The sequence below is a fragment of the Hesperophylax consimilis genome, chromosome 7 (assembly GCF_061612785.1).
Source record: "Hesperophylax consimilis isolate HC1 chromosome 7, BYU_Hcon_1.0, whole genome shotgun sequence".
Classification (NCBI taxonomy): domain Eukaryota; kingdom Metazoa; phylum Arthropoda; class Insecta; order Trichoptera; family Limnephilidae; genus Hesperophylax; species Hesperophylax consimilis.
Window position 1 is genome coordinate 18,384,378 of NC_142842.1, and position 13,767 is coordinate 18,398,144.

General features: G+C 35.9%; 1 protein-coding gene across 5 annotated transcripts in view; it reads left to right on the top strand.

Moving 5' to 3' along the window:
* Lar (tyrosine-protein phosphatase Lar) overlaps positions 1 to 13,767 on the top strand; it is a 538,153-nt gene that overhangs the window by 475,083 nt on the left and 49,303 nt on the right. The gene's annotated exons all lie outside the window — the stretch shown is intronic.

The window sequence follows — 13,767 nt, forward strand, 5'->3', positions numbered from 1 at the left end:
ATTCTCTTGGATAATTATAGCATTAGAAAAACATATGGAATATTTAGATATTTTGAAAAAAAAATAATAAACATTAAAAGATGTTTTATATATAAAATAAACAATATTAACGAATATTAATTATAACCGAAGGCTCGTATGCCTTCGAAATCAACCAAAAGCTATCGAAATTTAAATTACTTCAATTGGAAACAAGTTTGACGCACAACTATATCCACACAGGTTGCATAAAAACAAATTAACATTCAAATCACATCAAGATAATCCTCAAAAAGTATCTTCAATCATAAAAAGTGTTAATTTTATTATATCTTCAAAAATTCACAATTCACACCGTGCGACGTAAGTAAAGAAGGCGTGTACAAATATATATTTTTTTTATATTAACTCCACACAGGAGGCCCTGAAGAAAATAATTTCCCTCAGGGCCTAAGTCATCTTTGGGGATGCTGTGTGGAGGGTCTTTTTGTGGAGAGGAAGGAGTGAACATGGGTCTTGAAGAGTCCCATGTTGTAGGAGGGAGGAAACACAGAGGCCGGCAGTTCGTTCCACAGCCGAGCTGTTGAACTTAAGAACGAATCGTAGAAGCGACCCGTTCTCATGTGACAAGTGTCAACTGTGTACAAATGTTGGGCGCGCGTTTGGCGTGTATCCCGACTACGCACCGGTGCCGAAATGATCAATGACGCTAATTCCTCAGAGCATCTTCTATTGTAATACCGATAGAACAAAGACAGCATACCTACCTGACGCCTGTGCTCTAAAGATTGCAGTCCGTTTGTTAAGATTGGGGAATCTATCAAACGGACCGCCCGTTTTTGCACAGAGTCTAGGGTTTTTTTCAGGTATTTAGGGGCTCCGGACCAGAGATGGCTGCCAAATTCGACAGTAGGGCGCACTAAACTAATATTCTGCACGCGGTCCAGCATATTGGACGCACCCACGGTGAATTCGCGAATTCGCCCTAGCAAGCCTAGAAAATTGATCTTTACGCGGGGTTTATTTAATTTAATTTTAATAAACGTATTACTAAAAACTCAGATGTTTTTAACTGAATACATCTGAGTGTTACTAATTTGTCGTCTAAAAAAATAAAATCTGGTTATAACCGCCAATTTGACAGTAGAAAACATTTTATAAAATTTTCAAATCGTTTTACGTAAAATAAGTGTTTCATTTATCTTAAATTTAAATTACTTATATCTGTTGGTATCAGTCTGAAAAAAAGATATTATAATTATGAATTCGTCGGATTTGATTAAAATGTGAGCCTCGAGCACTCCTCCGTTATTAAAGTCTTGTGTCGCCTTTAGTGTTGTGTTGTAAAGACGTGGAGATAGATTCTATGATATACTGCGCGCATGTCGGATTGACAATGGTTTTTGACTAGATATATTGTGGATGGGAGTAGTCTTAATTGTATTGGAATAAACTCTGTTCAACAAAATTTAAAGGTGTTAATTGCTGAATCGATTCATTTCTTTAAATTACCGGTTAATTTTTTTTTATATATCTTAACTTATGTAGGGTGTCCCAACAAGAGAGATTTTTATTAAATTATAAAGTTTGCCGCTCTAAAAATTTCACTGTGTCATCTGTCAAACGGTGTTATTGTTAAAACTCGTTATAAAAATAGAGAAAGTTTTGTTGAAACTGAAATAATAGTCAACATGAGTCATCATTTCGAAGTTTTATTAAAAACATTGAGGAAACTCTTCGCTATCGTTCATAAGATGATGACGTATTGATGTCCCTGGGGTTACAATTACATTTTCTTTCACTGAAGCTTTTCGGGTGTTCGCCTGCTACGAGGATGTTTAGGTGTCTTATTGTCCAGAATCGAACCAGTTTCCTTATGTTTTTAAATAAATTAATCCTTGAATGATAACTCCTTTGTACCATTATTTCGACCGAAAATTTCAGCAGCATTTCTGTTTCACCAAAACTTTCCCCATTTTTATAATAAGTTTAACAGTAAAAACGTTGTTCTTTCGTGCAGCGTTCCATATTTAGTAATCGTAAGATCGACAGATGGACACATCATAAAAATTTTAGATCTGTCAACCTTAAAAATGGTGCGAAATTTCAATCCGGCGCTGGCCGGGACATCCTGTAAATGCTATAAAATCTATGTAAACACTAGCAGGTAGGTAGGTAAGTACGGGTGTCTTTCCAACCAGAAAAAGTAATTAATTATAGAATGAAGTCTGTTTAAAAGCTGTAAGCTACCTGATGCACAATCTCGGCGCAATTTTACACTTTTGTGTCGTTTTACCGTGCATCATTTGAAAAGATTTTATCCGACTATTCTCTATTCCGCGGAGTACTTTTTGGGGTTTGACTTTATTTTAATGGTAAATTGAAAATTATGCAAACAGTGATTCAGTAATTAATTTATTATTGTCATTTATGTTACCCTTATATCTTGCCTTTTAAAAGTGTAGGTACAACGAACGCCTCTCAGATCATCGAGTTCGTGAATTGGCTTGAATTCGTGTCGCTTTAACATGTTACATATTTGTTATATTTTATTATACCCAAGTCGTTCGTGTTTTTTCATTTCATCTGGTAATAATAATATGATAATTCATTTATTTATTAACGCCCTTTTTGGGTATTTTACTTGGGACTAGATGATATTTTTTAGTAAATCTTTTGTATTAATTTTGGGAAGGATTTGAGAGATGTCCACTGACTTGGCAAAACTATTTCCCAACGCGTAATTTCTGTGCAATTTCTGGGAAATAAGTCAAATAATGCCTTCGTAAATATGGTAAGTAGTCGTTAGTCACAGAATTTATGCACTAAAAGAAATCACAACTTCTACACATCTTTCACGAAACATTTTGACTGTGTATCAAAATAAAGTGATGTGCACAAAGTTATTTGTATGTTAATTAAATAAATAATGCCATCACGAAGTGAAAACCAATGAGAAGAATTTTATTCGAAAAAATTAATAGTAGAGTCACGTGGGGTAACCGTGCGCAATTTTTACATTGGGATTTTTGTATTAAATAGCTTTAGGTATTTTACTCAATTTTTTTGTTTATTAATATGATCGATTACTAAGGCATCTCAAACAACCATAAAAACCTCATATAGTTCATAAATCAAACAGTTATATAAAAAAGTTTACATGCATGTCGATTGCGTACACTTACCCCGTGTGCGGGGTAAATATACGCATACCGTAGGGTAAGTGTTCGCACCGCGAAGAGTTACCCTCCATTGCAATTATCACACTTAAATTGCCCCTTATCGTAGTCTGTGCAGTTCTCATGCCACCATGCTTTACACACAATACATTCTATCCAATCTTCTGTTGGTGGATCTCGATATTTCTCCTTGCATTGTGGGAAAAAATAGTCCTTAGAAGCCTGTTTTTGTGCTCTCTTTAAACAGTTATGCACGCTGGAATCTCCTGCCTTAAGCTTTGTGGTGTGACTTTCTTGAAAAGAGGTGGTCGTCCGATTTCCATGGTCTCTCTGCTTCTGCTGAAGTTTCTTTTTATGAGGACTTGAGGTAATTATTTCAGACCTGCAAGAATTTTTCAGTTTGCGTAAAACCGCCGAACTTGAACAACGTTAAACCCAATAGCTCTCGCAATATTTCAAGAAAAAAAATGACATCTGCAAGATAAATTGAGTACCTATTTATCTAAAAATCTACCTCTTTATCTGGTGTAAATGTCGGACGATATCTCCCCATTGAAATTGCTATTAATTTTAGTTTTAGGCGTTTACGCAGAGTGGCTTCACTGATCCCAACAATATCTGCAGCAGCGCGCTGACTCTTCCCCTCTTTCACAAGCCTTTTTGCAGTTTCAATCTGCTCTTGAGTGCAAATTGACCTCTCTGGGTGCTTTCTCACGTACACACGCGGCATTTTTAACTATAAAAATATAACGACAGTTGAAATATTATGCTATAAAATCAATTTTATCTATCGGGGTAAGTGTTCGCACTCATCCAACTGCGAACGCTTACCCCAGCACACTTACCCCATCACACCAAAATTCAATAAACTTTAAAAATCAGATTAGTGGTTATCTTTATTAGAATTATCTCTTTGCACCCGTCTAACTAACAATATTTCACCAAATATTACCATAGACCACGTCGCTCTGACACAGCTGGTTACACAATAGCACACATCGGTAACGGAGATGAAAAATTTAAGAAAAGCACGAAAAAAAGTAATTTGCCTACCAGTTTTTATTGACAAATCAGCATCCACTGTACACATGTCCCGCTTCGGCGCGATCCAGAACGCTACGGAATTAAGGAACGCGCGGGCGCTTAACAGGCACAATCTTGTCGGAAACATCACTGCGAACACTTACACTCCGCGTACGGTTACCCCACGTGACTCTATGTTTCATACTAACCATCGAACGGTTTCGGAAAACCTTTGTTAGGTCAAATGTAGAATTGTGTGAAGCAACACAAGTTTACAATTTGAGGATTTCCTTATTGTTAACTCTTTCGAGTTTATAATGGTATGCACTTGCAATTGGTGTGCATTATGTCATCTACCTGTGTATATTTATTACAACTTTGGTATGCAATTCAATTTTTATACATGAAAATTGACATTAATATGAAATCAATTTGTTACATCCTAAGTAGAATTGGTTTCCCTTAATTTATTTATGGAAAATATTGTGGAAGATGAGCAAAAATAGATTTCGTTCGCTTACCCCCGTATTCATATTATACATTTTCCACTTCTATGTCTCTGCGCCTCCACATGTGTACATTTCTACGTGCCTCGGTGTCTCGGTCCGCAGTCACACGCTTAAGTCTTGCCATACCTCCTACTCCCGACAGCCGGCGCGGCGTCGCGCGGCGTGTCCGCGGTCCTCGGAGCCCGCCCGCCGCCCGGTCGTTCGGGCAGCTTATTAATATTTAGTGGCCGGCGCGGGCCAAATAGAGAATTATTGCTCCTGTCGGACGAGTTGAATGCTCACACATCGCGTACGTGTGGATAAGCCGTCGGACTGCTGGACCACTGGTCAACGCGAGGCGACAAATCGGCAGATAAACACTGTTTATACTTTACACAGACGTATAATGCGCTAGTACCGCTACTTGTTGGACGCTCTGGACTTGAGAGCTTTATTTTTCTTTATATTGCGGCATTATTTATAAATTATGAACTAACTCGATTCATTTGCAAAGCGACTAATAATAATGATGAAACGAAAACTAATTAAAATACCTCGTGGGTTCTGCTTCAGTTATTTTTAAAGAATACTCGTGTTCCTAACACATATCACTGAATTCAAATGTGTCAATGTGACCATGAACGTGTACTCTTCTAGATAGGTACCTACAAATGTGTCAAGGTGACCATTAACATTTACTCTTCTAGATAGATACCTACAAATGTGTCGATGTTACAATGAACATGTACTCTTCTAGATAGGTACCTACAAATGTGTCAATGTGACCATGAACATGTACTCTTCTAGATAGGTACCTACAAATGTGTCAATGTGACCATGAACATTTACTCTTCTAGATAGATACCTACAAATGTGTCGATGTTACAATGAACATGTAGTTACTCTTCTTGATAGAAACCTACAAATATGTCAATGTGACCATGAACATGTACTCTTCTAGATATATTATTATTTGAAAAGATGTATTTTAATCTTACTTTTATTTTGTTTTAAATTTTTATTTTCTTTAAAATATTGTTTTTAGAATTCATTTCTAACTTTATTTTAATTTCTGTTTTGGTTTACATATGTATTTTTTCCCCTTATTTGTTTCAAGAAAATATTATTTTTGTGGTTCTTACATTATAATTTAAATCATGTTCGACAACCATTGTATGATTATGGTAGTTAAGAAAATCACAAAAAAATGTGATTAATCAAATGTATTAATAAATAAAAAATAAAAATGATATGTGGGTATATCCACTTCGATCCAGAGCAAATGATGATAATGTCGGTATCCATTGTGCCAGATCAGATTCGGTATCGAACCATTTCAAATGACTTTATGGTCTGATGATGAATGACTATGACATTAAACGATTTGTAAGCTTTGTAATCAGATAAAATCAACCAGACGCTTCCTAATCTTCAATCCTATTTTTCCCTCCACCATTACTTTCATATCATTACATCCCCCAATGTGGATTTCCACAGTCCCCCAAAGTCTCAAGACTGTGTTCTGATAATTGACAAAAATATATTATTTTTTAACTTCCGATTTAGTTGTCCGGGTTAAATCTTCCCCAAATGAAAAACTTAACCCTTCCACTCACTTTTCCACAAATGATCATCTAGTCAATCAACATTATGTAAGTGCATTATATAAGCAAAATAAATACAAAACAATACAAGAACAACACGTCAACTCACCAGAGATCAAATGGGAAAATAATTCACCGACTCCAGATATTTTCATATCAGAGGGTTCGGCTCGGTAGAACTTCTAACAGGGCCTATAAATCCTACTGATCCCTCAACATAAATATTTAAAAAATCTTTTGTTATCCTACATGTATTCAAAATGACCGACTTTTGCATCTTTATATATAATTTTTTTGATAGATCTAATACGCCTAAATTTTTAATTAGAGAGCTAGGTATAGGTAATGCCAGTAGCCGAAATAACGAATGGTAATTTTTTATAGTCTGAGAATGCCAAATTCTTTTTATTTCATTTCCTAAATCTGTGTATTTTCTTATTTTTTCACTAACAGATTTTTGAATATTACAGGAATTTGGAATAGCGACATCAATGATATAAGTTATTTTTTTTAATTTTGTCATGTAAAACTATATCGGGTCTATTATGACTAATCGCTCGGTCTGTTAGTATAGTTTTATCATAATATATTTTAAAAATGAATTTGGTTCGTATTCATAATATGGTACTACATTATATAATATATATATATATATATATATATATATATATATATATATATATATATATATATATATATATATATATATATATATATATATATATATATATATATATATATATATTATTATTGCATCAATACCTCATATTTGAATAAGAAAAATTAGTGTTAAAAATGCTTTCTTTCAATTTCTAATAGCTATTATTCATATCTGTTTTAAACTAATGCTCTTAATCATGTGGCCGACAATATTATTTCGCATTATTGGTCGTTTCTGTATTCGGCCCGACGTTCATTGCTCTCAGTGCTTCCAGAGGCTCCCTTATCTCTCCGGAACTCGCCCCTCTGAGGAAAACCGTCACCGTTACTTTCCATCCGCAGTATATAGAAATATATAGCCCGGAAAATAATTCGACCCCAACTGATCGTTCGCGTAAGCCATAAAACGGTATCGGACGCATCTCGAGATATTATGTACGGACATTGTACCGTGAGCGGAATCGAGAAAGCCACGTGACTTCACAGAATTAAACAGAATAGTTTCCTTGCGCGTTCGTACGAATGTGATATTTTCAAAATTGGAATGATATGTTTTAACATTGTAAAATTTTTCTTTTCAAATCCATTCATGAAATTAAGTAACCTACATCTATATAATAATGTCATCTATGTAACAATTTTTGTTTGTTTGTTTGTCCCCTATAGACTCAACTATACTGGTTTGCGTAGAATGGTAGAAGAATTCGGTGATGCTTTATCTCTGCATTGGAATCGGAGTCGAATTAAAGTCAAGTATTTTTTTAACAGTAACATTGTAGATTTCATGATACTACATAAAGTGAATGGTAGAAAATTTCAGGAATGCCCGAGGAAGACATGAATCAAATAATTATTTGTAGTAAAATGAGACGTAAGTAATGAACGAAGAAAGAGGTGTAAAGAGAATGTATAACTTGAAAGTAAATGGTTGAAGAGGTAAACGACGCCCGAGGAAGACATGGCACGATCAAGTGCAACAAATACTTATTACAATACAATAATATTATTTCCACCTTGTTTCACCTTCACGGTTTTTTCACATAGTTGTCAGGTTCTCTCATAATTCTCAACTTCAAAACTTTACCTCAAACTATTTATAAGTCCCGTGGTACGTTGGAATTTCAAAAAAGTTGTTTATCTTTTTTACTTATACATAAACCCTTGACTCTGTGCAAAAACGGGCGGTCCGTTTGATAGATTCCCCAATCTTAACAAACGGACTGCAATCTTTAGAGCACAGGCGTCAGGTAGGTATGCTGTCCTTGTTCTATCGGTATTACAATGGAAGATGCTCTGAGGAACTAGCGTCATTGATCCCTTCGGCACCGGTGCGTAGTCGGGATACACGCCAAACGCGCGCCCAACATTTGTACACGGTTGACACTTGTCACATGAGAACGGGTCGCTTCTACGATTCGTTCTTAAGTTCAACAGCTCGGCTGTGGAACGAACTGCCGGCCTCTGTGTTTCCTCCCTCCTACAACATGGGACTCTTCAAGACCCATGTTCACTCCTTCCTCTCCACAAAAAGACCCTCCACACAGCATCCCCAAAGACGACATAGGCCCTGAGGGAAATTATTTTCTTCAGGGCCTCCTGTGTGGAGTTAATATATAAAAATAAAATAAAAACTTGCCCCCGGACACCCTGTATATATGAATGTTTTTTTCTTTGTCCCGTACAGACTCAAATCTACTGGACCGATTTCGCTGCAAATTTCAAAGTTTGTTGTTATTAGTGTCAAGAGTGTTTAGAGAGTGGTTCGAATGGTAGGAGAAGTCGGGGACGCCCGAGGAAGACTTAACGCATGATTTCTTCACTTGAATGAGATACGGAGTTGAATAAAAGTCGTCATAGTGTAGTTTTTAATAGTAATAATGTGGTATACAGTAGTGAATAGGTGAAAGTCACGGACGCTCGAGGGAGACATGGCACGATCAAGCGAAACAAAAACTATCTCGCTGTTCTATTATTATAATGTTTTGTCTCACTCTATGATATGTATACAGGGTGTCCGGGGCGAAAGTGCAGTAACTTCGGGAGGTGATTCTACATGATGGTAGAAGTAAAAAAGATAAATAACTTTTTTTGAAATGTCAACTTTTAGATGTACTTTTCAGCCACAAACGAAAATTTGCGCCGGCGTGTGCGTACTGCATTATTATTGCTAAATCGACGGGCCGATCCTAGAACTCACACCCGCCAAAACTTTATTCCAAATCATTCATAACCCCTAGAAACGCCGGGTACACGTCAGCTAGTATATAATACTTTTCAAGGCGATTAGTTTTTTTCCGTATTTGAAATGTGTAGTATTTTGAGTATTTTATGATTCTCAAGAAATAAAAAAAATCGCACTCATCATCCTAGCATACGAAGTCAAATTCCGTGACTTTACACGAATAACAACCGGTATAACACACATAATTTATATCTGAGACACCAACCAGACATTTATAGCATGTGAACTCAAATTCCGTGACTTTTCACGGATAACAACCGGTATAACACAAATAATTTATATCTGAGACACCAAGCAGACATTTATAGCATGTGAAGTCAAATTCCGTGACTTTCCACGGATAAAAACCTGTGTAACACACACAATTTATTTCTGAAAGACACCAACAAGACATTTCAAAAATTACATTTCGAAAGATCCATAAAATAGGCTTTGACCAACCTCTAATACAATTTCTTGCAACGTATTTAAAAAAAACAGAACACAATATGTATGCATAGGTGGCCATGAGTCAAGGGAATTCCATTTTCAGGTATACCACAGGGGTCAAACTTGGGACCTCTACTGTTCTTAATATTAATAGATGATATTCAAGAATGCGTCCAAAGTAGGTACCACTTGCTTGCTTTTTGCTGACGATCTTAAACTGCTCAGGATGATATGTGACATTCAAGATTGTTTTAAATTACAACTTGATTTAGACGCAATATCTTCATGGGCAGATGAGAACAAACTTTCCTTTAATGTAAAAAAATATGTCACTATGACGTATACACGTTCCAAAAACCCGATCAAATTTGATTATAAACTAAATGATGAAATATTGTCATCAGTAAAATCCATAAGGGGACCTCGGGGTTACATTTGATCCCAAACTTACTTTTTCAGATCTTATAGTGGGATTGGTATCATCTTGTTATAAACTCTTGGATTTGTGATAAGAATAAGCAAACAATTCTTCAAGCCCGAAGCAATGACATCGATGCTCAACTCCCTTATACGATCTAAATTAGAATACGCTTCTGCTGTCTGGGCCCCATACCAGCAAAAATACATAGAATAATTATAACAAATTAAAAAAAAATCTAAGATATCTTTATATGAGAACGCATGGTGAATACCCACGATGTATGCATCACATAGATTTGTTCTCCAATCTAGGAGAAATGGGACCCTTCAAGTAACAGCTTTTAAAATCATGAACTATTGCATTGACAGCCCCATACCTCTTGTAATTCTATAAATTGTTTGTACTGAACAACTACTGTCAGGGTCGACGCCAAGACTCGCTCTGTATTCCACGCGGAAGCACGGATGTAATGGCCCAGCATAGCATGACAAAAGGTATGGTGCTGCTAAATGATACCTCTAGGTCTCTCGACATTTTCAGCATTGGCCTTGAAGATTTCAAAAGTCATTTTAGGCAAGAACTCAAAAATATCGGTTATTGTTTTGTATATTTTTGTTATTTTGACGTGTATTGTAATAGGATTGCATCAATCTGTAATGCACAAAAAAAACTCTCGGAACAGTGAGCTATGCTAAGCTCATTACATTTTCACATGTTTTTCTGTCTGGAAACACCACTATATTCAACTCTCAACTCAATCATTAGAGGTTTGAATTATCCATTTAGTTGACCGGTCGGTGTCTGAGTTGATATCGCGTTTGAGTGCCACCCAGGCGTAGTGTGTTCAATTCCTCGTCAAAAAGTTCCAAGTCCGCCATCACAAGCAACATTTTCCGCTTACTGTGGTGGTAGTAGGAGATCTTCAAATATTGGCAGATTATTCGTAACCCGGGAATGTTTGTCTTTCTTTTTGAAAAAAAAAAGTTTAAAAAAAAAAATAGATAAGACGTCAATAAAAATAATATTTGGATAATTTATCCAGCACCCTTTTTGTGAAAAATCACCTCATGGGCGCTGTACAATTGATTACGATTTCCTGGGCTCTATCTAATTTTATTATTTTCAAACGGATACAGAAAAACATGTCACTTGGCAGGTCATTTTAAATAAACACCCTTTAGTTGAAAAATTGACAACTTTGCACTCGGAAGACACTATAGTAAAAACACGGGACATTGATTTTACTTTTGCTATTTTTCAAGGTATTATTAATCGCTTACCTACTTGTTCAATTGGTGTTTATAATTTGAAAGGATTGCTGTTACTTTGGTGCAACCGTTAGTATGTTATATTTCTTAAATGATAGGAGAGCTTGTTTTCATTTTGTTTTTCCCTTGATGCCTTCGTTAATCGTAATAAATTGAATGATTTCTTATAACGTTTCGACGCTGTCAATGAAATCAATCTTTTGAATGTTTGCATACTTAACCTAAGGAATTTTAATAAAAAGATTTCCTCTGTTTTTCTCTCATGAATACGTTCTGTAGGGCATAAAAAGTGGGAAACCAGCCTTTCTATTCATGCAGAAAGATCAAAGTGAGGATATCCGATGTTTCTCGTCCGATATTATGCTTTGGAAATCGAAGAGTCTTGTATTTATAAAAATGATTTTATTAAAGAATATATTTAGCCTCCGTCGCATATACCATCCCCTCTTCCGTTCCTTATTATTCAAATTATAAGTTTCACGATGTTTATTTTCTTTTAGATAAATTGTTTACCTATTCAAGGCTTTATAAAGCTTATTTTGTATTCAATTATGTTTTATCGTGAAAAACTTGTTATATTAAGTTTATTTAAAAAGATCCTATATATTATTTTGCAATTCAAAAATAATGTCGCGAAATTCGAAAAAGGAACGCGCGTAAAAACACTTCCTAGTTCTCAAAATGGCGCGTAAGTCCTATATCCTTCAGCCTTTCAAGTGTTGCAACAACGTTGTTTTATTTAAGTTAGTACTTACTACCGCAAGTACCTACCCAGCTTTAGAATATTGAGCATGATTTCAACAGAGATGTTGGCTCGATAATATCCAAAGATGTAGCTTATCCGTTTAAAAAGCTGCCTCTCCGTAATATTAATCCACCCACGTCTGACTTATTGACCAAGCAGTACCAAGTGCCAAGTTCTTCGGGAGTTATGAAATTATATACAGGTGAATTACTTTCTAACTTTTACCCTTATCCGAGTTATGGCGCACAGTTTCAAATTCCGGCCGTCTTTCAGTGCCGAATCTGTTGAATTATGCAAAAAATGAGGGCCCTGCGCGTGCGTAACTCACTCTCAGAACCAAATTTCTTGGCAACATTCGAATAGGTTCCGTATTTGATCATTTGATGCGTAGCAGCCTTTATATCGTGTATGGCCATAAAACTCAAACACAATGTCGGCCTTCACTGTTCAAAGGTAATTTTTCTACCTGGACGGGTATTTTGTATTACCTTTATGCTCCGCCCGCTGCCGCCCGCACGGAATTCGGACGTTTACTGTTTGTCGTTAATTTTTTTTCAAATTTATTAGACCTCCCCCGACGAACGGTCGACACAATTGTTTTTGGAGGTCATGTGTTGGAAAATGGGGTCGTTTTAAAGAGTTTCCTGTGCCGTTGATTGACATGCCGTGATAGCGTAAGATTATATTATACAGCCTAGCAAATTGCTTTCAGCTGTTTTAGGGTGGGCTGTTTCTGTAGTTAGATGAACCAACCTTATCCCCATTCTAAGATAGTTAGCTAAGTACTCGCACATCTGCTGAATACACTATACTGAATCGCTTTCAGTTATTCAGGAATTTTTTTGTTGAAACTAATTTATGTTTACTGTCTCAAATTCTTAGTTTATTTGTTACTTCACTACATTCATTTATGTTAGTCGGAAAATTGGACACTTTCTCGATTATGAATAGTTATATTTTCTTGTATTGTGAATCGTTTTCATAAAGAGTTCAATGTTATAGTTATCACATCTGAAACGCTTTACTTCTTACAGTAATTAACTTCTAGTAGGTGTTTTATACAGACTGGGTGGCGAACTGGATACAAAAGAACTGAAGTCGAGAGCTGCACGCCTCGAAGTTTGTCATTCCCCGGATGGGACTTTTTCAATCTTTGGTCCATTGTAGCTTTTAATCAAGATTAAAAGATATCAAGATAAACGATTCGGCTCCTGCCATATTGCGAACGATACTTCATTGCACTAGGGTAAAAAAACGACACTGTGTATGTAAGTAATCCCGAGTAGAATATACTCTCAGTACCGCCCTGACAAGAGACATTTAAATTCAGAATGTAAGTAACTTGAAATGGCTGTACAATGTACATGTGTCGATTTCTAGCTATACAGTCAATAACTATGGACTTTGCAACCTTCCCATTCGCTTCTCCATTGGCTGTAGAAAGCCTCGTCTTTAATCTCTATGTTTGCAATAATCGGGAGTTAAAGATACTCACTCCCATTACTGCCCTCGTGGGTGACAAGATTTGAGTGGTGAGGTATTTCTCAAAATTCCTCTTTTACTCATTTATCCCCCCTACTTCTTGACAACAGTTCCCAAAAAGTGAAAAAGTGGCCCACTTGTGAGGTACCAAATATATCAATTCGATGTGCAACTATTATATTTATTCATATTATAACTTTGTTTTATTCACATTTAATTTTTTTTTAAATAGATTCCTAAATGTATA